We start from the raw sequence: 25,307 nt of genomic DNA, 5'->3' as shown, positions 1-25,307 counted from the left end.
AGCTAGGTCTGTCTTCATTTAAAATGAAAACTCCGTTCCATTAGTCCTTTAATGCAGTAAAATAGCCTCTTTACTTTGTCCCACATCTGTTATTTTTTGCCTAGCGCTTTGAGGACCACGATCTTCAGCCAGTATAAAATGCTACAGTAATAAAACGTGCCTGCTCAAAACACGTTCAAGGAAGTACTGAACCCTTCCGTAAGTTACTTTGATGGAAAGAAACTATTCGGCGTTGTTTTAAAACTGTGTTATTCACTGTGTCAAAGAAGGGTGAGATCAAGGCCTGTGCCTGATACACCAGGAAGAGACAGGCTATGGGCTGACAGGGAGGAAGTATTTATCATTCTTGAGGTAGTCTTAAAACATCTGCTCAGGTCGACAATCATGCAGGGGTGTCAGAGAAATTTACGAGAGGCCTTTCAAGATAAATAAATGCAAACAGAAAGGAGAAATTCAATCCTACAGTCCAAAATCTGGCTCAGTGACGCTGAGGAATACCTGGTTCCGATGAGACACATGGAAATACAACTATTGCGACACTGTGCACTGTACTTTATCAAGCAGCGCCAACACAGAAAGGATGCAGCGGAAACCACAGACTCTATTGTCAGTGGGAAGGTCCAAGGCCTTGCCGGCCACCAACCACGCAAGACGTGTGAGCGTATTTTACTTAAATCGAGTCAACTGAATTTCTTTATTAAGCTACAAGTTTAAATGATCTATGGAAAATTCATAAAGGCTTGGCGTCCTTCTAAACCATGAGTACTCACAAACAATTTCCCAGGGGCCACAAAGTTTGGTCTCTGGGGTAACCGAGGGCCACATTGATGCCAGCAGGGGGGTATAAAGTCGTTGTACGGAAAGCAAAGCATGTACATTTAGTGGCTTAACTCAATTGCGCAAAGCAAAACCAGAAAACATGGGATGAATCCCGGCTTCTCCGCTTCACCAAATTGTGTGACCCTGGGCACTTGCTTTATTTCAGTTTCCCTCTTTTTTCTTCACTATCACATATAAGAGGAACTCAAAATACATGACTTCAGGATGCGTGCTGTTCAAAGCCATCTCCTGTGCTTGTATGTAATCCCTAATGGCATTGTTGTCAGGGTGGGGGTGGGGAAGCATGAACGTTTCAAAATCCATGTTTGAAAACAATCACTTTAAGAAAAATACTTCTGAATGCACTGCTATAATTTGATTTACTAAGGTGAAATGGTTCTACAGGTCAATGAACAACACTTTTTGAATTTTGCAAAGACTATTGTATTTGTACACGTTTGCTCTTTAAAAATGAAGGTGTACCTAAAGTTAAGAGCCTAGTTAATTCCTTTTCCTAACTGCAATTAACCTTTAGATAAGTGTTTGCGCTATATTTAACATTTCTATTCATGTTAATGCTGAATCGAGTAAACAATCCAAGGGGTCGTATGCAAAGGTCAGGAGGGTCACATGCATGCCCTAGGCCATGCTTTGAGTATCACTGCTTTAAACGATTAAATCAATTCAGAAAGACTGACATTAATGCATATATATTCTATCCAGTGTGATGAATTTTAAATGGAGCTTCTGGACTTTGAAGTATTTACTGGAGGAGCATTATATTTTAAATTACACATGAGAGAAAAAGCAACAGTGAAATAAAAGACAAAAGAAGACTTCACCAGATGCACCCCTTTCCAGCCCATGTGCACTCTGCTTAGTTATATTTTTTTATTTGAGGATCCAAGCTCTGAAGTTTATCTTTTATCTTTTATCACGCAAAATATGTGCAATTCTTCACAAAAATGACGAGCATGTGAATTATAAGTCCAATGCCCATGCGCAAAAAATTACATGACATACTGGTGCATGATGTTGTTGAATGTACGTGCACATATTGTACCTGCAGCACACGTAGCGACTATTTACTTAAATTAAGAAGTACCTGGTGGTGTGCCTATGAATGTTTCTAGTTCCTTTCAGAATTTTAAGCTATTTCAGTTTGAAGCATGCTCCTTTTTCATTTTTAGCCCACCCAGGCTTCGAGCCCTTTTTTCCACTCTACCTGCTGCTGTTCTGGCTATTTGTGAGGAGGTTTGCGTCGCGTTTGCACCACGCCAGGTCAGACTTGCGCAATGCAAAGTAAGATTTATGAAGCAATGCAAAGCCGCTTTTCATGGCCCTGAGTGGCTTCATAAATTTGGAGTAACGCAGCACAAATCGCTGCGTTGCATTACTCTGTCCAAGGAAGGCATTCCATGGGCATTGCATGGTGTTCCCAAGCAACTCCCATGGTTTTTGACGCATTCCCAGATTTAGGAATTTACCAAAAAGTTTTGCCTTCCTAGGGGAGGTGTAATGAGGAGAAATATCTTTATTTCTCCTTGTTTATTTCTTTTTCTATTTGTTCTGCATTCTTCAGCACACATAGAAAAATAAGTCTCCCAATATTGTTTTTGTGCTGTCGGTTGCCCCTTCCTGCACAAAATCAATCTTACATGCAACATGGTAGTGCAAGGGTGAATGCGTTGGTGGTAGGCTGCCAATATGATGCCACAGGAATGTGCTGTATTAACTTAAATAAGGCGCATTCCTACCCTTTAATGTCAAGCAGCGCAGCAAGGTGACTTTCTGCGCTGCGTGAATTCATCATAAATGACCCCCTTCCTTCTCTATTTTTTTATTCTTATTTTACTCTATAATATTTTACCCTGTGTTTTTATTGTCATCTTCTCATAACTTTTATATTTTTCGTTTTACCCAAGTTGTTATGTTATTTACACTAATTTAAGATCAGGGTCAGGGAGAGACCCACCTCCACTGGCCAACGCCCCCTACATATCTGAGAGGGAGGTTACAGCACTCGTATTTTGCGTGCAAACATCACCCTCCTATGTTGGCAGTAGGCAGTAGGTAAGAGATGAGCCACCTCCAAAACGCCATGTCTGACGAGAGCATTGATTGCCTTCTGGTCTAAGAGCAACACCGCTTGGTGGATGTTATTGGATGAGAAGAGGGCCTCCTACAGCACATCGGTCTGGAGGTTGATGCATCAGCTCCTAACTCATTTTTAATATTTGTTTATTTAAAATTGTTATAATGAATTAATGTATTTATTTAATTTGTTGTAAGAGTGACCTGAGAAGGTTGTTCTGCATCTCATCTCTGCAATTGATGGTAGTGTGTAAAGTTGCTAAGAAAGTGCTTCACAACTTCAGATGTTTTTTTCAGACTTCTGTCTGCTTCACAAAGTTTTGCAAAGAGACAACACAACAAAAATACTAATTAAAAGGGATAGCAAAATGATGCCAGTATCTCTGTGTGAGCATTCCCTCTGCCATGGAGGGGAGTGAGAAGACTTCTTAACCGTGATCAATTGCCACAGCTTGCTGTTTCCTTGTGTGTGGGTCCCTTGGCGAGTGATGATGAACTGTATCTATGTATCTACATAGTTCAAATCTATCACAAAGGCCAGTGTCATCTTAAGGATTGTGGGGGCGTGAGGCAAGGGCTGAACCGAACAAACTTCAGTTGTATTACCCATTTCCTGCTCAGTCAAACCAGCATGATTCCAAACAAAACGTGCTGCTCGTTATGCACTTGGGTTGGTATTGCCTGCTGCTACTCAAGGTGGTGAGGTTCCGTGACGATTGTAAGTGATGTTTTCGACTCGCACGAATATGGTCGAGTCTGGTATCTACGAACCGCAAATGACGAGTTTAGTGGGTGTGCGCAGTTTCGCTGTGCCAACCTAAACCGTTCGTTTGTTACGTGGGTTTTTCATCTGTACCCACGGGTTCCATCTTAGATTTAGCATCCATTTTGTTTCTTGCCCTCAAGTAGCCAGCGAACGGACGTTGTCCGTTTCGCGACCCTGGGATTCCCAAGACATCCGCGGAAGACACATGTCCTTTTGAAATTGTCTTTATGACGAGGGGGATGATACTGTAAGGCAGATGGCCCCGCTCGAGGCTCATCTTGCCGTGCCGGACTATTGTCCCAGCCGTGCATCTCATTAGGCACGTCCCTTTGATGCCTGTAGCTCGTGTTTCCTGATACCTCCCCTTTTACACCCTTTCCGATCTCCCCACTGTATCTGCCTTCCTCTGCACCTGTTCTTGCTCCTTCTTCGATCTGTTTACTGCTGATTGGAATGTACTAATGGTGGGAAGATGGGTTTTTACAGTTGGGAACCGCCAAATGTTTCTGTGCTTATGTTCCGGACCTTAAATGTATCAAAGCGACCCCTCTCGGGGATAATTATGGGAACCAAGTTGTAAACCTTTGTGTACCATGTTAGCTTATGAGAGAAACGGGTATAAAAGGAGCGATCCACAGTAGCAATTTGAAGCAGTCTCCTCGAACTTACACTCGTTGTACTTCCTGTGACTTCTGTGTTCCCTGCAGTAAATAAACCTCGAATCTTTGACGCCGAAGGAAGTGTCCCGTGTCTCTGTCATTTGTACGCCGGAACAGGTAACCCACGAAGGTTTCAGGTGTTGTCCCCTGGCACCGCTGGGTCTTAAATAACCCAGTCCTTCAGTTGACGCCCAACATGGGGCTGCATCAGTGGTACCGGTCCAAGCCCGACGATCGTGAGGAACTTCGTGTGAAATCTCCGAGGGAAGGTGCACTCCGCTTCATCGATCCTGTTGTCGAAATAAGTGGCCCTAAGACTTTTCCCGCGAAGATTCCCGCCTCCTGACGGCTGCGACGGACTGCTGCCCTGACTGTAGACCTGTTTTGGCGCCTGGCGTAGACCTTGGTACAGCGAGACGATTGACGGGCCTTCCTGGTGACGCCATCGATCTTTGAGTTAAGTATTTGTGGGTCGCTCCCAGAGTCCTTAGTTGTGGTTCTTAGTTGTTGCATGGTTCCATTGCATTTGTGGTTCTTAGTACTTGGTTCTTTGTTGTGTTATTTGACATCTGCAGTTGCCAAAAACCGAGGGTTTTTGCTCTTTGCTGGGATTTGGTAAATCCCGTAACCCTTGACGTTTGTGAAACTCGGCTAGTGTGCAAGATGCCCGGTCGTAGTACTTTGTTCAGTTGTTTCAGACGTTGTGGTGCGGATTCCCGACTGGAGGACTCGTGTCCGATACCTCCGGTTGGAACTCCAACTTATGAGCTTTACAGTAAGCACGGGTTAGGTCCGATCACCTTTAATGAATATTGGATTCGTTATACTAAAAAAGACGGTGTCCTTAGTTGGCCACCTCACGGTAGTTTTGAGACTCCCATTTTAGATAACCTCGAGGCTAAATTGTTTAAGAAAAAGTCAAGGCCGGCCATGTTTGATGCCTTTCGGTTGTGGCGTAAAGAAGCCCGACAGAAAGAGATCAGACAGACTAAACGCAATCAGAGAGATGGTGTTGCTACCATTGTAAAGAAAGCAGAGCAGTTTCAGCGTGATAAGGAGGAAAAGGAAAAGGAAGTTTTTGATAGGCTTCAGCGTATGTCTATAGATAAATGTTATCCCGCTTTACCAACGGAGTCGGATAAAAAGGAAGAATTAGTTGAGGATCCCTTAATGTCTTATCTTATGAAATCACCACCTCCGTACGTACAGGGTACCACAGCTCCTGTGGTTCCCCCTGTCCCTGCTCCTGTCCCTGCTCCTGTACCTGCTCCTCTACCTGTTCTTCCGACTGTTCCTGCTCCCTTGCCTATTGCTGTTCCTACTGCTCCTCCGCTTATGCTTCCACATACTCCTGCTCCCGCTACTGCTCCTGTTCTACTTACGCCTACTGCTTCTTCTGTTTCTACTCCTTCTCTTGTTTCTACTCTATCGTATACTTCTCCAACTACTAGACGTCGTACTCCTTCTGTTGCTGCTAGCTTCTTTAATTCTCTTGGACCTATTCTCGAGTCCGCTGGTTCGGACGGTCCTCAAAGGCGTAGCCAACTTCCCGGTAATAGGGAACGTGCTGCGTTGTATAATATGGCGATGGGGTGGATGACGCACTCGTTTAGAAATCCTCCACGTACTGTGCTTGAGACGTTTTGTCAATTCAATATACCGACACAAAGATTTGTCTTCGAAGAAATGTGTAAAGTTCTGCGTGACCAAATATCGGCTGATACATCGGAAGATGTATTAACCGCTTTGACTAATCTACAGCTTCAGTTCTCGAGCGGAATGATAGTGGATACTAATGTTTGACGCGCTGTTGAGCAATTGTTATCTTTTCGTCCCTCTCCGATACCTCAAGCATTGTTTGTTGAGGATGTTGAGAGACAGTTAGATCCGTCTGGTCAGTTTCCTATGTGTGAAGTTCCACCAGTGCGGATGCCAGGTGATGCTACTGCCGTTCCTGTTGTCCTGCCACATTTCCAGAGAGTATGGATACATCTCCCATGGAAACGATCGGAAGTGCTACAGGTAAAGCAATCTTTGCCTGACCCTCGCAAAAATCCTGCAGGGTACTATAAAGAATTATCGCAGCTCGTAGACGCTACGATAATGAATCTCGCCGATATCGATATGCTGTTTGGCAATGTTGTACCACAACCGGTATGGGCTAAGATTCGTCAGGAAAACCATGCAAACGAATTGGGTGGAGATTGGGCTGCTCTTATTGCGGCAGACGCACGACAAACTGGTGGGGCTAAACCTGAACAGCTCATTACGGCTTTGCCTCAGAGAATCATTACCTTGATGAAAACGCTTATGCCAGCTATGAGGGTAAACTGGGACAAGTTGTCAGCTTGTAGACAGAAGAAAGACGAGAGTGTCTCCGATTTCTTTACGAGATTTGAGGAGGCATTCATTGACCACAGCGGTCAGGATATGAGTACTCGATCGCAGCCGCAATCTAATAGGTCGCAATCGCGAAATGACTCCTCTTCGCAGAGATCATCGTTAGGGTACAACCAGTGTGCCTATTGTAGACAAGAGGGTCACTTAAAATTCCATTGTCCGGCTTTAAATGAGCGTAATAGTGGTAACACATCTAGAGGAGGTCGTGGTGTTTCTCAGCAGACATCACGTGGTAGAGGTCGTGGTGCTCCCAATGATCGTTCAGACAATTCATCAAATTCTAACAATTGTTTTGATCAACGTGGATCTTTGCAAGGACGATCTGCGCAGTACAATGTAGATGATTATTACGTCGATCAGGGAACTGACGACAGTAATTACTAGGACAATGTAATGGCAGAGTTTTTGGCTTTATTTAGCAGTGATATAGATCATTAGTCTTGCTCGCATCTAGTATAGGTATTCTTAGCCTGTGTTGGCCCTTTTAAGCCCTTTTTTCCAGATCTAGAAGAGGATAGCTGCTTAATATGCCTTTATTCTTGACTTTAACCTGTCTATTGCCTATTGGCTTTGACATATTAGACATATTGGTATGGTTTATGTAGGTATTCTGACAGAGCTAAGGAGCATTTCACCCCTTTTCAGGCCTACAGGCCTAGAGCTAGAGGGAATCCATTTTGATGAAACTGGGAGGCTTTTCAGGGCAAAAGCAATGTTTATAGTTATAACTGTTGTTCGCCCTAAGCGGACCGGAGAGAACCGGCCAGAGCTGAATCTAATCAGGAATTGTTCCCGGGCTCAGGTCTCTAGACGAAACAAGCAGACTGGTCACTGTGGGAGCGTCTAGCGCAAGGAGCCTGGTGCATGGGATTGGTGGGAGGAAGCTGCTGGCTGGAACTTTCCATGAGGAAACAGCATTCTATATTTGTGAAGTGCAGAGGCGGAGTCAGTCAGTCAAGAGAGAGAGAGTCGAGGAGAGAGTCAAGCAGAGGAGAGTCGAGGAGAGAGTCCAGCAGAGAGTCGAGCAGTGGAGTGGAGTTGGCAGAGAGAGAGAGAGGGTTCAATCTGGAGAAGAGCTGAGTTGAATAGTGAGCTGGAACTGAAGGAAGCAGTCAGAAGCAGTTGCTTATCAGGAGGAGGTGTGAATAGCTGGAGTCTGAAGTAATGCCTTTTAAAAGAGATAGAGGAGAGCTCGTGGACTAACCTATGGGAGCAGATGGAGTTAATTGGACATTGGCGCAGAGACAGAGTGAATAAGCTAGTGGAATGAACGGTGATCAGAGCGGCAGGAACCATTAAGATTGAAGACGGAAGGTGGAGAGACAGTTCGTGTGGGGGAGAGGAGTCCAGAGACAGAGTGATCAGCGCAGAGGTGTACCCAAGAGTGCAGGAGAGAGAGAGAGCCTGAGATGAGCCAAGGCACAGACGAGAGAGGAACCCAGATGACAGCTAGAACAAGACTTCACACTAATCAGGTGATATTGTTTTCATCACATTAGCTACACTTACACTTTATGTCTAATCTTTTCCCTTTCAGCGTAGTGTTCCTGTTATGTGTAATACTTCTCTTTCAAGCGGTGTGTTCTACCTATAGTCTTTGTTAGATCTGTATAAATGTTTATATTGCTATAATAAAACAACCCCCAGTTTATAACAAACTGGTGTGTAGCCCCTATTCTTGTTCACTGAAGGTAAATATATCTCCTAGGTAGTTGCTACGTGAATGGATGAGTAATCCCAATCAGGTAAGTGGTGATCACATAAATAGGGAGTGAGTGGACCTTTGATGCCAAGAGCAGGGAGTACACTATAATCTGGAACTATATTCAAAGTTATTATTGTAGTTTCATCCCGAGTAGACAGCTGAGATAATATCCCAATATATATATATATATGTATAGGTGTTCATAGGAATGTGGTCGTCGTTGATATGCGGCGTTAATGAGAACACTGGGTGGGAGACCAGTGCCGATACCCACAGGATTGTGGCTTGAGTAAATGAGAGCACTAGGTAGTTGAACTAGTGTGTAGTTTCGCAGGATCGCGAACACTTTGGAAAAGGGAGCATTGGGTTCTGCAGGCCCATGTGTAGTCGCACCGGATTGTGCGCAATATCTGCCCTAGGGTAGAACGGTCTGGGTCTGAGTGGCCGCGAGACCAACTGATGTAAATAAGTGTGGTGTAGGGTATGGATATCCCTAGTAATCAGTGAGTATTCTTAGTATCCCTATAGATTTAGTGGTGTTTTTAATAATATGAGCTTGTATATTGCGAGTTCCCCATCCTCAGGTAGGTACCTGGTGCCTGGATATAGAGGAGTCCTGAGGAGGGAAGGTGAGTACGTTCTGGCTGGGTTGGAGGGGCCCCTGGGGGCTGATCCCACCTACTCAGAAAATCCAGCCATTACAGACAGCCATAGACAAGGAGAGGGAGTGGTATCAGTTCCGGTTGATCAGAGAGGGCCTCACGTCGCAGTTGCTACATCGGGCGTCGTTGAGCCTTTTCTGTTGGACACTGGTGCAGCGAAAAGTTCCATCATGCATTCGAAACTCCCTGGCGCACCTTTGTCTGGCTTAACAAATGTTTCCGTTGGATTCTCTGGCGCCCCTGTTAGCAATCCGGTTTCGTGCCCATTGCCACTCACAATTGGGCCACGTAAGCTTGAAGCTCCGCTGATTTTGACTACTGGATGTGGTGAAAATCTCTTGGGCCTGGATTTGCTAAAACGTCTGTATGCGACTTTGTATTGTTCTCCTGCGGGAGTAAAGCTTACATTAGGCGAGAGGGTTGTCTCTCCTATGTACTTGTCTCTCGATAAGCTTCCACCGGAATTGAGTTCTCTTCCTGCATCTTTGTGGGCAACAGGTCCCAATGACGTGGGCCTGCTCGACATCTCCCCTTATGTTGTTCACGTGAAATCTAATATGCGATTGCCACGTATTCCCCAGTATCGTATCTCTCTTGATGGTGAGCGAGCGCTGTTAGCGATCATCTATGATCTGATCGAGAAAGATGTTATTGAAGAAACTCGGGGAAACGTGTGCAACAGCCCTGTACTGCCCATTCTAAAACGTACTGATCCTTCTAAACCACCTGTTTATCGTTTTGTTATCGAATTACGGGAGGTCAATAAAATTGTGATTCCTCAGTTCCCTGTTGTGCCTGACATCACGGCGCTACTGACTCTGATTCCAGCTTCTGCATCATGGTTCTCAGTGATCGATCTGAAGAACGCTTTCTTTAGCATTCCGATTGCAGAAGAAAGCAGAGACCTCTTTGGTTTCTCTCTTGGTGGTCGCAGCTTCCGGTTTAAACGCGCTCCTCAGGGCTACTGTGAAAGTCCATCTATTTACAGTCAAGCCTTGAAGGGTCAACTGGATGCGTTTGTGTTGCCGGCTGGTGCGGCCTTAATCCAATACGTCGATGACCTATTGGTGGCTGCCGATACTCAGGACATTTGCAAAATTGCCACTATATCGTTGTTGCAGCATCTCTGTGACTTGCATCACAAGGCGTCTCCTTCTAAACTTCAATATTGTTGTCAAGAAGTAACCTATCTAGGTCACTTATTGTCAAAGGAGGGGAGAAGGTTGACCCCAGAAAGAATTGCAGCAATTGCGCGCATATCCGTGCCAAAAACCCAAAGAGATGTGCGTGCCTTTTTAGGTATCACTATTTAAAGTTAAGGAGGTAGGTCCCGGGACGTGGGGTAGGCTGGACCATATATAATTTTTAGAAAAACAAGTGCCACCCCCACCAATTCTCAGTGCTCTTTACTACGAGCAAACAAATCAAAAATGAATTACAGATTTGTTTGGTATATTTATTTTTACCTTTTGCTTTAGAAATTCCAACGTATACACTCAGACGAGTTGTCCGAGAAAGACACTCAACATGTAACAACTACTAGACAATAATGCAACAAAAAAGAAGAATATACATCACAAAATTCTCGAAAAAGATTTCAAAGAGGAACACACAGTTAGTATGATACACATTTCATAGTGAATGATCGTTTAGCAACATTCATTAAATTGATTGGAACATTTGCTCAACCAAAAACAATATATACTCAATGAAGGAGACACGTTCTGGAAAAACAATGGAAGAATGTAGACAAATTAATCATATAGTCAGTAAGACCCAGAAATAAATTCTGTATCCTTTGCACATTCCTCCAATGATGCCGACGCGTTTCGAGACCGTAAGACAAGTTGACGGACTCTCATCAGGGCTCATTCAATGTGGTTCTAAAGGTGTGTGTTAAAAACAGAAAAGAGAGCGACATGTCACCAAATGTATTCAGTATCCAGGTGACTGCCCCCACTGCCCCTCTAGGCCCATTTAGTACCTGAAAGTGGCTCCAGAGGCCTGATCTCGGGGATCTGTTTGCACCAATACTTGTAGCGGGACCGTGTTATCTGTAAGATAACATCAAGCTTAAAATGCCATCAGGCAATGCATATTCATTTAGTACACACGCGGGCGAGCCCGCGAAACATCAAAGAAGAAATCATCAGATTCATACCTAGGACAGTACCAGGATTTCTCCCTGTCCCTTTCTCATTTCAAGTGTCCCGTCGTTCCTTCTTTATACCTGTGGAGTGCGAACCAAAGTCGCCGCATTAGACTATTACAACGACTCACACATTAAAAGTCGGTCATAGGGGATGGCGTTTTCGAAGCTGATGGACTTGGAAGAAGCTCAGGCGCAAAGATTCAAACTGCAACAACTTATTCGTACCAAATGTTTTATGTTTCAAATGTTCGTATTGCTTTTGACTGCTTCTGCACTATTGGCGGGTGGGGTGTATTATATGATGTCATACTTCTTACCTTCTGCCATACCTACTCCTACTTCTGACCCTAAACTTACCTCCACTGCATCACCTCATTCTTTCCATATCCTACCCGAACACGAGCAGGCTAGACGTGCAGAATTCCGAAATAATTCCTTTATTCAGCTCCTTCATCAGCACCAGTTAGTGGTTAATACTACTAATTGTTGGGTATGTGGGCTGATGCCACATACCACGGATAAGGGAATTCCATATCTGGTCTTACCGTATAGTTCCCAGGGTTCAGCTCGAGCATTTCAAACAATGTTTCGAAGTGCACTAGATTCTTACCCCAGTCGAGAGCCACGTTCTCCCTACTTTGGCCCTGGCTCGTATCATAAGCCTTTGTCTATAGTGATAGAAGATCTAGATAGAGATATCTATGAGCCGTCGCTCATCCCAGAGGAAGAGGTACAAGCCTATAGGGTCCTGAGTAAGGTCGAGTATAGTGCGCTCACGAGTGAAAAACAGCTTAAAAGCTCGCCTCCGATATGGGTCGTACCCCACATTGGTAATTTTTGTCTAATGGGTCGTGGCCGAAGATCGAAAGCTCGACTTGGAGAGAGTGCTTGCACCGAGAATTACATTCTGCCGATGGTCTCGTCCCCTGTGTTCCTGGCTGCCAAGGGTACATACTTTGTCTGCCATGATCGTGCGTATGCGTGGTTGCCATCCGACTTTGTGGGCTCATGTTTTATCGCAAATCTGTTGCCTCCGACGTTCACTGTAGACGCAGACTATCACAAAACTAGAGTTGTGAGAGGCGTAATTAGCGAAGAGGACACTGCCGGTCAAGAGGCAGGAGACTTTTTCAAGGGTTTCCTCCCGTTTTGGGGGCCTATGGTTAATAGTAGGAACCTGAGACAGTTGACTCGAGTGGTGGAATCGACAGCTAATATTACTGCCAGTGCCCTTGGTAATATCACCACAGAACTTCAGGCGGATAGGCTTATGGCGTTACAAAACCGTATGGTTTTAGACGTGATCTTAGCAGATCGAGGTGGGGTATGTAAGGTGATCCATTCGAGCTGCTGTATTTTCATTCCAGATAACGCTCCGACTGTCTATCAAGCCATCTCAAAGCTGCATAAGATCTCTGAGTCCATACACGTGGACGTAGGGGATTGGACGCTGCTTGGGTGGTTTTGGGGCCTGATGTCGACTTGGGGTTGGAAGATTCTGATGATTATCGGAGTTGTTGTGGCATTCCTGTTCACGTGTTGCCTTTGTGTGCAGTGTGGTCCTGCCTTATGTGGCCTCTGTGCTACAACGTGTATAAGACAGCCACCTGTTACCAAGGGGACTCGGTTGGACAGAGCTATGTTACAGCAACATCTAGATGGTCTGATGAATATCGAGTATGATTCCGACTAGTGCTTGCCTACATGAGGGCAAAAGGAGCGTCTGAGGTTCCGTGACGATTGTAAGTGATGTTTTCGACTCGCTCGAATATGGTCGAGTCTGGTATCTACGAACCGCAAATGACGAGTTTAGTGGGTGTGCGCAGTTTCGCTGTGCCAACCTAAACCGTTCGTTTGTTACGTGGGTTTTTCATCTGTACCCACGGGTTCCATCTTAGATATAGCATCCATTTTGTTTCTTGCCCTCAAGCAGCCAGCGAACGGACGTTGTCCGTTTCGCGACCCTGGGATTCCCAAGACATCCGCGGAAGACACATGTCCTTTTGAAATTGTCTTTATGACGAGGGGGATGATACTGTAAGGCAGATGGCCCCGCTCGAGGCTCATCTTGCCGTGCCGGACTATTGTCTCAGCCGTGCATCTCATTAGGCACGTCCCTTTGATGCCTGTAGCTCGTGTTTCCTGATACCTCCCCTTTTACACCCTTTCCGATCTCCCCACTGTATCTGCCTTCCTCTGCACCTGTTCTTGCTCCTTCTTCGATCTGTTTACTGCCGATTGGAATGTACTAATGGTGGGAAGATGGGTTTTTACAGTTGGGAACCGCCAAATGTTTCTGTGCTTATGTTCCGGACCTTGAATGTATCAAAGCGACCCCTCTCGGGGATAATTATGGGAACCAAGTTGTAAACCTTTGTGTACCATGTTAGCTTATGAGAGAAACGGGTATAAAAGGAGTGATCCACAGTAGCAATTTGAAGCAGTCTCCTCGAACTTACACTCGTTGTACTTCCTGTGACTTCTGTGTTCCCTGCAGTAAATAAACCTCGAATCTTTGACGCCGAAGGAAGTGTCCCGTGTCTCTGTCATTTGTACGCCGGAACAGGTAACCCACGAAGGTTTCAGGTGTTGTCCCCTGGCACCGCTGGGTCTTAAATAACCCAGTCCTTCAGTGGGAAGGGCAGTTTTGAGTCACAGTGGGAAAAACATTTGCTTTCAGCCCAATGGTTTCAGGCTGCAGTGATCTGGGTCAGGATGGTGTGCCACAAACCATTATCTAATGTGAAATATAGTCTTAACACGGTGCCTCCGAATTACCAAGTTTGCAACTTAACAAACACCTCTCTGGGGCTGAAATAGCAACAAATTGGTCTTGACCTAAAGGTAGGGTTATTTAAGGAAATTATTAAATCCATCAGATCTGTAGTTCACTCAACCAAATTTCCCTCAAGTAAGAGTAAAGTATATATTATAGATAAGGCTCTCTGTTTTCTGTTTTTAAAGATAAATACAGACATAAAGCCATTTATTTTTCTGTCTGCGTTTATACTTAAATGTGGATAAAAACGGAAACCAGTCTCTTTTGTGAGTGATTTTTAATACTGCTGGTCATGGCTGTAGGCCCACTAGCTGTGTAAGCTGACAGGTAAGTAGTTAAAAAATAAAGTAATTATAATAATGATGCTTAAACTCCAGTAGATTGGCAAAAGGTTGATTCTAAAATGTTCATTTTTTCATATATGTGTATTCATTTATCATCTGTGAGTCTTCATATTATTGAAATTTTCCATACCTCCAGATAAGAGTCTACATTTATCATCTAAATAAATGTAGAAATGTACTATCTTTGCTTAATTTTTTTCAGAAAATCTGAAATAAAAATGGATAAATACACATAAAATTAGCAAAAAATAAATATGGATAAATACTGACGGAAATATCAATAAAATAAATACCATAAAACCGGGAGCCCTAATTATAGAACAGTTTTTTTAATTTCCCAAATGTATTCCAGTTTGATAGGGGTGGTATCTCAGTGAGCTAACAAATCTACTGCATATACCTATGTGCGATCCCATGGTCACAGGTTCATATGCCACTGGATCCCTTTAGATTTTCATTAATCTAAACTTGGTAAAATGAGTATAAAAAACTGCCTTTCTCTGTCAACAGTGCCAACTAGGGTGACCACCTCACTCCATGTCAACTTTACAGTGCTCAGTCACAGTTTCCAGTCTAAGACTTTTCACCTGCAAATAATTGTTTTCAAATGCATTTGTCTATTTAGGTTAATGGATGCAAACAGAGTCTACAATTCCCAGAATGCATTAGGCAGAGACACAAGTGTCCAGGATTAGAGAAAGTATCCATAATAACAAGAAGTGAGGTGATTACCTTAGCACCAATAGAGTCAGACCCCTTAGCATGAATGTATGGTGTGCAAATATACCTCACAGATATTTTATGTTTAATTAATTTTCATTACGCGATGCAGTAGTGTTGGGATGTAGTTAGTCAGATTTATGGTACATGACACTTCATAGATAGGCTCGGCTTGAACTATATTGTCCTTTCTAATGCAAAAAATTATATGACCTATTCTTTTCCAATTCAAGTAGACTTTTAGAGAGAATCCTGACAAGTGACAGACTGTGCCCAGCTCTAATAATGTCCAACAAATAGGGCCAAAGTATACAACATGACACTTTTGATATTTGTATTTCCATGCTTAGATACACAGGGGTATTTCTTTCCCACTCAACCCATAAAAATCAAACTTTGACAAATATGTCCTTGATAACTGGCTCTCAAGAACTCCAAGCCAACCAAATTTCTACGAATACAAAGGAACATTGTAACTATCATTTAATTCACTTACCACTGGGGTCCAGTAAAGAAGTGTGAAGAAAGAAGCGATCAGAGCTTTATTACCTTTGCAAGTGGTCAAGGGGAGGCATTTTTCCTACTGTGCCATGATGTCAATGTAAGAAGAAGATGACCTGCTTTTTCCTTTTTTCAGAAAATCCAGCACAATCAGGTTAATGCGACGGGGAAAACAGAGCACACGGGCGTATCCACCATATGCCAATGCCTAAAAAATGTAACTTGCATTATCAAAGCAGCAAACCCAATTCTAAGACTCCTGTGTTCAAGCCATTCATAGGCTTTATCATCTAATGATTTCTAGATGTTGGCCTCTGTGTATGACTTTCCACTGTAAACCTTTCATTTGATGTATGCTTACAAACTCCTTGAAAAGCATTACTGTTGGTGGGTCATCCAGGGTTTGGCAGCGGGAGTGCACCCTAGAGAAATAACAGCCCCCCCCCCACCTCACGTAGAGGTGGGGGGAGGGGACAGTAATTCCGATGGTGGGACCTCAGATGGCTCTGGCTTTGAAAAACTCTGACTGAATGGTCCATTCACCACAAGGCAGTCAGATCATGTAGTCGACATCACAGTTCCAGCTAGGAAAATTTCCATCGTCACATCCTGCTGCCTATCACTACTGCTTCAGGGTGTTTTTGAACATTAAGGCATATAGTGTGACAGCCGAGAGCAACCAGTCCACTGCCCTGCCTCTCAGAATCCTACAGCAGTACACAGACACAGCACAGAATGGCTACCTGGCAACATGGAGGCTTCTTGGATTCCTATCTGTGCCTAATCTATTTACAGGAATTCCTTTAACCGGCTTTGGAAGTGAATGTTCCAGGCCAGAGATTATTGGAGATGGGGCTTTTCCACTTCACAGGTGTCCGGCAACAATACGAAGCAAAATCCATTCTTTCTAAAGCTCCTTTATTGAACGCATATCCCCCCTTGAAAAAGATTAGGGAGATTAAAGATACAAACGCATGCAACTGTGTTTTGCTCTCATTCATTGTCCAGGAAAAATATATTGAAACCAGATATTTTTTTTTTTAATGTAAGCTGTACATTTTTTTCTTTAACTCTATTTTACTGAATGCTGAGGTAACCATGTAAAACAGCCTCTATACCATGAAACACAGCAATCACTTGGCAAATTACAGTTTCTTAAAAACACTGGCCAACTTTTCCCTCTTCCTGCCCACCCTAGAAGGCCTAGCCATGCTGGTGACTTATTTGATACATGGGGGAAGAGATAAAAGGTTAACGGGCTGATTGCAGGTGTTCCATCTGTCATGATGAGCGGAGAACATAAGACATAGCATTTGCCATCGTGCAGCCTATTGTCCGTCCGATTTAGAAATGACCACCGGCCCAGAACTCTGTACATTGAAAGGAACCACCATCATGTTGGTTCCTTTCAATGTCAAAATGCTTGGTGGGTGGCCGCTGTTGGATTTGATGGCCATCCATCAAACGTTGAATTTTTTGTTTGTTTTCAGAAACAAACTCCCAAAGTCGAGATTTCTACCAGGGTGTGTGTGTCATTATTATTCTTTTTTCTAGTCTCTCACCACCAGGTTTTTTTGTGGGGGTGAATAACAGAATAAAAAACATTACGTGTTCATCCTAAATAGATGCATGGTTTAAGGTCCTTCCTTTCACAGCCCCTACTTCGTCGAACTGTCAGAGAAAGTTTTGTCATTGATGGAGCGAATGGGGGTGGTCTCTGGTAATGGAAAACTTAAGGTCCACCCATCCCTAAATGAGGCTGGGAAACCTAGAGCGTGGCAGGCAGGGTACACCATCATGTTTGTGACGGAGCACTGTTTGCCAAACTCTAAATTGGGGCCTAAGTCACTTAGAATGTTTGGAGTGAGGGCTTGATCTCTGTTCGACCTCACTACCAGCTGCTTGCAGGTGGGCCTGTTCTTACTACTGCTACCGCTACCTAGATTTAAGCCCTGACCACAGTGGCACTATTGACTTGTGGCTCCTCTTGCCATCCCTCCCTGTGAGTGTGACTGGCGGGCTGCAACTTTTCATCTATTGGATGGGCGCCCGACCCCAGAGGGCGGCCCATGTGATGCTTGAGGCCTTCCTGCTTCATTTTAATGAAACAGTCTTCACATCTCTTGCTCTTAGAGCTTTGGAGACTCCAATATGTTGCACTTCCGGAGAATTGTTTGCCTGAGAGACACAAATGGGGCATCTTCGTTCCACAAGAGGATGTCTGCTATAACGTGCACCACTAAGGGATATCTCCCTGTCAACCTTGTCTCGAGCATTGTCTCCCACCGGCACCCGCACCAGCCAGACACTGCTGTCCCCTCTGACAAGCCTGATCTGACCCTTACAGCAGTTCAGGATACCCGAACTGCAATGGAAATGAAAATGGATGCGCTTTCCATGGACATTAATCATCTCCTGGAGGACTAACGCAAAACTAAGGACAGAGTAGCACTTAATAAACAAACTGCACAGGATCTTTGCTTCAAGTGTGCATGCATCCTGGAACTCACTGATAGAATCCAGATCTTGGAGGACCACGCTGAAGATGCTAAGGGCCAATCACAGTGGAAAAATCTCTGCATTATTAGCATGCTGAAAAATACGGAAGGGTTTAACACCATACTTTATTAAGAACAATGGCTCCAACCTGAGGTGCCTCCTTCTGGCCTATTGGCTCCTGTATGTGGTGAAGAGAGTGCATTGGGTCCCCACCAGACAACCCGCCACTGGTGCCCCTCCACATCCGATTGGGGTTAAATTGTTGAATTACCTCATCCTGCAATGGGCTAGAGACTGGAATCCTACTGTGGTGAGGAATCCGGGGTCTCCGTTTTCCAAGACTTCACCTTGGCAGTCCAGCAGAACAGAGTTTCTTTATTGGAGATTAAGAAGAGACTCCAGGATTAGTCCTTGAAAAATACTTTTTTGCTTCCAACTTGCCTTAAGTTCCTTTCTGAAGACCAGACACTTTTCTTTCCTGACCACAAAGATGCCCTGGCATGGATGGATGAGAACTATGACGCCATTGATCTCGCTTCTAGCTAAGGCGGCAGGACCAGTGAACAGTGACGACAGGGGTGCCACCTCCCTGTGGAGAGCCTTTCTCTGCAGGCCCAGGTAAGGCAGGGCTGTCAAGCTGCCATAGAAACGGCTGAGCACTCCACACTATGTGTAGACATGTACGGGGTCCCTTCTCCAGGGGAGGACTCTGAAGTTTTGTCTTCCACTGTGACCTTGACTTTCCCCCCTCCCCAGGTAACGCCACAAATATTGGATGATCTGGTCTGAGAACTGCATTGGAACTATTGGATTCCCATTACGCCTGGCCCTATACAGTTACTGTCCTTTTATTGACTCTGACTAGTTTGTCTTGGGGCCCTCAGAGTGTCACCTATTCAAGAGCCTGTACTGATTTAATATATTGATTGTTTGCATGCTTGGATGATGCGGGATGACAAGTGCCTGGCTCCCCTCCTCTTGTCACCTGCCTCCAACCATCTACACTTGCTTTCTGCTTTGAATGTGTTTTGTTGTTTTTCTTCAATCAGAGTTGTTTGTGGTTTGGCTAGATGAGTGTTTTTTACTGGCAAAGAGAGTTTCTTTCCATTAGGTGGTTCTCTTCAGGAGGATGTTTCTTTCCGTACTGTCGTGGTCCCTCTTCTGTAGCTATCCTGATATATATTTCCTGGGTTCACCTGGTTTGCTCCGAGGGTTCTAGATGATTTAATGAGGGTCATACTGGGACACAGGGTAAATACAAGCTCATTGCATGGAATGTACACAGAATAGACAGTACGAATAAACAATATTAAATCAGACTGCAATTGGTCTGCCTTGGAGTTAATATAGCCTTTCTCCAAGGAACACACTGGAAAGATAAGGAGGCCCCGATGCTATGGCATAATTGGCGTGGGCAGATAATTAGTATCATGTCCTCCTCTTTTGTATGAGGTGCCACTATCTGGATTCGTGCTGGTACTCCATTCCTTGTAGAGGACACGCGGGTCGATCTGGAGGGTCGGTTTGCACTGGCTCTGGGGTGCCTGGATGGCCTGCCAGTGGTCTTATGTTCGATCTATGCCCCTAATATGGATCAGTCACATCATTGGGCCTCTTTATACACACCTTGAGCCCAGGGCTCACATTGATTGAATTCTGTGAGGAGACTTTAATGCAGTTCTAAATATTACACTTGATCAATCACATAGCCCCCCTTCTGGATGCCCCTGCCTTACGTAACCCAGCGACGTTGGCTGCCTTGCTTCATCATTGGGAACTGACAGATGAATGGTGGGTTCGGCAGTCGGCACCCAGAAGCGAAGGAATGCTCTTTTTACTCCCCTGCCCATGTTCTCCATGTCTGCACGATCTCCTAACAAATCGAAGTCCTTCATGCAGACTATATCAGTAAAGCCCTGCCATATCATAACATTCAACTTTTGAGCATTCGCTGGGAATGCGTGCCTGCTCCAATACCCACCTGATGGTTACAGCCCTTATAGTTAGAAGATAACGCGTTTTGAGAAAGTCTGCGGGAGGCCACTATACATTACAATCAGGACAATGCAGGATTGGCCTCCACCAGAGTGATCGAATTGGAGGCATACAAAGAAGTCACACAGGGAGCTACCCTAAGCACCACGATTGTCAGTAGACTTGAAGCTGACTAAAATAGTGCTGCAGACCTTGAAAAAAGAGTGATTTCTGCCTCTGAACTCCATGACCAGCTAATGCGCATGTAAGATGAGCATGCTGATCTAACGGAATGGTTGAGGTGCCTCGGCCATCTGCCTATGCGGCAAGAACCCACACTAAGGCTGATAGGCCGGGCAGACTACTGCTGCGTCTAGTTCATCCTTATGACTCACACTTCCCTGTACACTCTGTTAGGGACCCCTCTGGTACACTAGAATTTTACATAAAATTACATCAACGCCATGTTTGCACTCCATTATTGGGAACTGTGTGAGACAGGCCCTCCGTTGTGGCCACCAGCTCCTCACATTTTCTTGAGGGGTGGACCTCCCATGCACCCCCGGGTGACACTGAGGTTCTTGAGAACCCTTTCTCCCTATAAGTAATCCACCAGATGATATGAGCACCAGAACGCGGAAAGACACCAGGTTCGGATGGTATCTCCGTGGAGTTTTACTCAATTTGTCATTCTCTTCTTACACCACAGTTGGAGACCTTATTCACTGAGGCCCTTCAACAGGGTTGCCTTCCCCCATCCATGAGAGAGGCGATTGTGACATCTATACTCCAGCCCAGCCATGATCCAATGAATGTCACCTCCTATCCTCCATTATCCATTCTCAATAAAGATGATAAAAGCCTAAACAAAATCCTGGCCCACTGTCTTCTCCCTCACCTTACATCGCTCATTTATCCAGATCAAAACAGGGTTTCTACCCCGGTGTAATTCCTCTCTCAACATTCATCACTTATATCATGTCATGGAAAGGTCTTGGCGAGTCTGGCCAGAGGCTGCATATACTTCCAAAGACCTTGAGCAGGTGTTTGACATGCTGGGTTGGTATTATATGCTGGAGGCGTTGATACTCTATGGGCTTTGCACCTGTGTGCTGCAATGGGGCAATTCCTGTACTCCTCCCAATAGCCATGGCCAATTCTGGCAATCACACCTCCGATTGCCTCGGGAACTAAACAGGGGCACCCACTCTACCCTCTTTTATTATTCCTGGCAGTAAAGCCATTTGCGGCTTAATTACGAACAACACAGGTAATGGGGATTACCACTAAGGGATAAACTAAATGTCATCTCCTTGCATGCAGGTGATATACTCCTATTCCTCCATTCCTTTAACTTGAATTGTGCGTCAATCGCATGTATCCTCAATGCTTTTCATGTCCTCTCTAGCCTCAAAGTTAATCCACAAAAAAGTACCTCTTTCCTCTACAGCAGGGAGCTACTCCCCATGAGCTTACCCATAGGCTGGATTGTGTTCACTGGGTGTCTTGATCTTTTAAATACCTGGGCATTAAACTTTTCTATACCTTTGGAGATTTACTAGAGAATAATCTTGGTACAACTATATGCACACTTCAATCGTAGGCTGTGTTTTGGGACACCCGGTCTATAATGTTTATGGGATGCATAGTCCTTTCCAAAATGGTGGCCCTTCCACGCTTGGTTTACCCCTTTGTTAATCTCCCATTGATCATCCCCATTAAGACATTTAGGGTTGTTAACTCTCCACTACTTGATCTGATATGGGGCATTGGCGACAGAGATTGCCTTAACTAAGCTCCTGCTCCCTACAGATTGTGCCCTACAGAGCACCTGATTTTTGGGCTGAATATTTTGCTGCTCAACTGCAGTGGCCCGCCTACTGGTTGGCAGGGCACCACTTGACCAAGACAGGCCTTGCACCAGAACAGATAAAAACTGGTTTACTGCACAGTGCATTTTATCCACATGATAAGGAGACCCTCTCATTGCACTCTACTTAAAGTGGTGGGTTCCTATTTGTGCAATCCCTTGAAATGCACCAAAGATCGAACCTACTTACAATCCAGGTATTCCATTGCTGGGCATCCCACATCTGTCCAGCGGGGATCTCTCCCCAAGATCTGACCCAGTGTGGTCCTGCTGGTTTGGCCTCCGTGGAAGATCTGTTTGAAGAAGGCCTCTTTATGGACTATATTAGTATTATTATTAGGTTCTGTTAAGCACACATATCACCCAGAATGGTCTCATGGCGCTGTAGCGGATTCGATGGAGGGAAATCATTCACAGAGTAAAAAAAATGTTTATAACAGCCAGATTTTAAGCTTCTTTATGAACAGTCTGTGGTCCGTAATGACTCGAAGTTGTGTTGTTAGCTTGTTCCAGAAGAGGAGAGCTAAGTTAGTAAAGGATCTTCTACCATTTCTGGTGGTTCGGACCCTAAGAGGTGTAAGTAAATGTGTTGTTCCTGACCTGAGATTCTTTTTGGTACATGTCAATTAAGTTTCTTGGCCAGATAGTGCGGCCCATTTCCATACATATTCTTATGTGTTATGCAAATGAGCTTGAAACAAACACGTTTCCTGATAAGGAGCCAATGTAGAGATTTTAAGCTAGGAGCAGATGGGGACTGAGATGGAAGATTCAACATCAGTCTGGCAGCGGTGTTCTGCAACACCTGGAGTCTAGTACATAGTTCCTCATTGATAGAGGCCATCAACGTGTTTCCATAGTCAAGAAGACTGATTATTAAACCCTGTGATTTTCTGGGATCCAAAGGAATCCATTGGAAGATTTTACATAGGGTTCACATAATGCCATAGCAGGTGCCCAGGATATGATTTGCCTGTTCCTTCATGGACATTTTATTGTCTATTTTTACACCAATGTTTTGTACCATGGGCTTTGGGGATGGACAAAGGCACAGGCTAGTAGGCCACCAATCATTTCATGTGCTCTTCCAAATAGTAGTACCTCAGTATTACTTGCATTGAGCTGACGGTGGTCAGTTTGGATCCAGGTGTTTATATGAATCAGGCAGCTTTTAAATCTGGTTGTGGTGTCTGTTGGATTAGGCCTATCATCTGTATATGAAACTACGTCAAAACCATATGATTTGATTACCCTTGCCAAAGGTGCAACACAAATGTTAAACAGCATGTGGCTGGGTACTGATCCCTGGGGGACTCCCTTATCTACCATCGAACTACCTGAGACTAGAACCTAGTTGCATAATGATGGTCTGTCCTTTTAAGTAGTTTCGCAGCCCGTTAAGGGTTTTGCCTCCGACTCCCATGTCCCCTAACCTTTGTGCTAGGGTTATGTGAGAGATGGTGTCGAAGGCAGCCAATAGATCTAATAAGACCAGCATTGTCGGCTGCCCATTGTCTTGGGCAAGTCTTATGTTATCGACTACCTCTACCAGGGATGTTTTGTAGCCAGCCCTGAAACCTGGCTGGATAGGGTCTAGCAGTTGATGGCTTTCTAGATGGGCTGATAGTTGTTCAGTAATCAGGGACTCAAGTACTTTTCCAAAATAGGGAAGTAAGGAGATTGGTCGATAGTTACTAGGCTCTTTAGGATCTGCTGATTGTTTTTTGAGGATTGGGTTGACCCTAGCTGATTTCCATTTATTTGGAACTGTCTCTAGGTTTAAGGACATGTTAAAAATGTCGCTAAGACCTTTTTTGAGAAGAACAGGGGATAAAAGGTGTCAAAATATGAGGTGGAACAGGGTCATTTGGAGAGTGAATGTAAATGTAAATGTAAATGTGTTTCGATTTATAAAGCGCACTATAACCCAGGGGTCTCTAGGCGCTTGCTTAGGGAACCCGTCCTGGTATTCCCCTGTGAGATACCCGGCCGGGTATCCACAAGGTGAAAGCCAGGCATCCCGCCGTGAGGGGCCGTAGTGGAGATTAAGCAAGCTATTGCCCAGAGTCGCAGAGTGTGACCCCATGAGTCGAGTAGGCACCAGAGCGAGAATTGTTGACTCTGTGGAATTTTTGAGCCCGAGACCCGCTGAGGCGGGGAATCGAACCCTGGTCCACGGCCGATCTCAGCTTCCGGGTCTGCCGCCTCTAACCACTGAGCCACACTTCTCCACCTGAGAGCCTGATTTGGACCGGAAAAGGGCAGCTCTAACTTTTTCCTGAGTAAATTCCGTGAACTCCTCTAGAAGTACTGACAAGGGAGTCTCTATACAGTCAATCTCGATGGATTGTTCTTTTGTCCTATTTTTGGAAAAGTATTGTAAATATTGTCAATTTTTTTCTCAAAGAAAGTAGAGAATGTGTCTACCCAATCTTTAGAGGATGTGCTGTCTACCTGACTAGATGAGGGATTAGTAAATTCTTTTATGAATCTGTATCGTTCCTGGTGAGTATTTGCTGCCTTATCGATTCTGGTAAAGATGTAAGTTTTGTCGCTTCCTTGATATTGTTTAAATAGTGTCAGTAGATATGCTTATAGACTTTGTAAAAACATGTCTGATTGATTTGGGCTCCGCACTGGTGAATTCTTTACTTATGAAGAGTGCAGTTTGCTATCCAACATGCCTGGCAGATTCCTCGTCAGGAATCCCGAAAAAACACGCCGCACTACAAACACTCCACACCATAGGTCACGGGAAGGAACGGATTACTTGGCTGTATGGAGGGCTGCAGGACCATGCAGGAGTTTCCTTAAGCAACCATAAACTTAACTGGAAGGCAGAACTCCAAGCCACCATCAATGAAAAGAGTGGCAGGCAATGTTAGAATATCTCTCTCAGATTCCGGGCAATGCCCGTTTTAAATTTAAATAAGCCTGTGTCCTGCCAAGGGCATACCTTATTCCTCTGAAAATATATGGTCTGTGTCCTGTGGCCTCTCCGGACTGACCTCATTGTCACTTCAAACCAGAACATTTGGTTCAATTGCTTTGGTACTGTGGGAAGCAGCAGCCTTTCTCGTCTATTGCACTTTCCACACTCACAGAACTTACTGAGCGGCTAATTCCAGCCTCCCTTGGAATCACCCTCCAGAGGAACTACCCCTGTCCTGAAGGGGCCGAACTCACTACCTGATTTCTTCATCCTGCTCTTCTCATTCCGCGCTGAACTATCACCCGGTGCTGAAAATCCTCTACACCCAGGGCTTTCTGTGGGATGAAAAAACTGGGGGTGGGGGGGGGGCGTGGCGGCCGCCGTATACAGAGAGAGGAGAGGCAGGGGGATGGGCCGGGGGGAGAGGGAGT

This window comes from Lissotriton vulgaris, chromosome 4_1 (genome assembly GCF_964263255.1).
Source record: "Lissotriton vulgaris chromosome 4_1, aLisVul1.2, whole genome shotgun sequence".
In the NCBI taxonomy this organism is placed as follows: Eukaryota; Metazoa; Chordata; class Amphibia; order Caudata; family Salamandridae; genus Lissotriton; species Lissotriton vulgaris.
Note: the sequence above shows the minus strand (reverse complement) of the source record.